Here is a 1041-nt window from a genome sequence, read left to right as displayed (position 1 = left end):
ATTTTATTTTACTTTATCTTCTTTCTTTTTTCCTTCCTTCCCTCCTTCCTTGCTTCCTTCCTCCCTCCCTCCTTTCTTTCTTTCTACTTCTACTAATCCTTTCTTTCTACTTTTTCTCCCTTTTATTCTGAGCCGTGTGCATGAAACGCTCTTGGTGCTGCAGCCAGTAGTCAGTGCTATGCCTCTGAGGTGCAAAAGCGAACTTCAGGACACTGGTCCACAAGAGACCTCCCAGCTCCACATAATTCTCATGGAACATTCTCCAGGATAGATCATATCTTGGGTCACAAATCAAGCCTTGGTAAATTTAAGAAAATTGAAATTGTATCAAGTATCTTTTCTGACCACAACGCTATGAGACTAGATAACAATTACAGGAAAAGATATGTAAAAACTACAAACACACGGCGGCTAAACAATACACTACTTAATAACGAAGTGATCACTGAAGAAATCAAAGAGCAAATCAAAAAATACCTTAAAAAAATGACAATGGAGACACGATGACCCAAAATCTATTGGATGCAGCAAAGGCAGTTCTAAGAGGGAGGTTTACAGCAATACAATCCTACCTTAATAAACAGGAAACATTTCGAATAAACAACCTAAGCTTGCACCTAAAGCAATTAGAGAAAGAAGAACAAAAAACCCCCAAAGTTAGCAGAAGGAAAGAAATCATAAAGATCAGATCAGAAATAAATGAAAAAGAAATGAAGGAAACGATAGCAAAGATCAATAAAACTAAAAGCTGGTTCTTTGAGAAGGTAAACAAAATTGATAAACCATTAGCCAGACTCATCAAGAAAAAAGGGAGAAGACCCAAATCAATAGAATTAGAAATGAAGAAGTAACAATTGACACTGCAGAAATACAAAAGATCATGAGAGATTACTACAAGCAACTCTATGCCAATAAAATGGACAATCTGGAAGAAATGGACAAATTCTTAGAAATGCACAACCTGCCAAGACTGAATCAGGAAGAAATAGAAAATATGAACAGACCAATCACAAGCACTGAAATTGAAACTGTGATTAAAAA

This window comes from Neophocaena asiaeorientalis, unplaced genomic scaffold (genome assembly GCF_003031525.2).
Source record: "Neophocaena asiaeorientalis asiaeorientalis breed wild unplaced genomic scaffold, Neophocaena_asiaeorientalis_V1.1 scaffold19, whole genome shotgun sequence".
Taxonomy (NCBI): domain Eukaryota; kingdom Metazoa; phylum Chordata; class Mammalia; order Artiodactyla; family Phocoenidae; genus Neophocaena; species Neophocaena asiaeorientalis.
The sequence above is the reverse complement of the archived record's forward strand: the minus strand, read 5'-3'. Positions refer to the sequence as shown.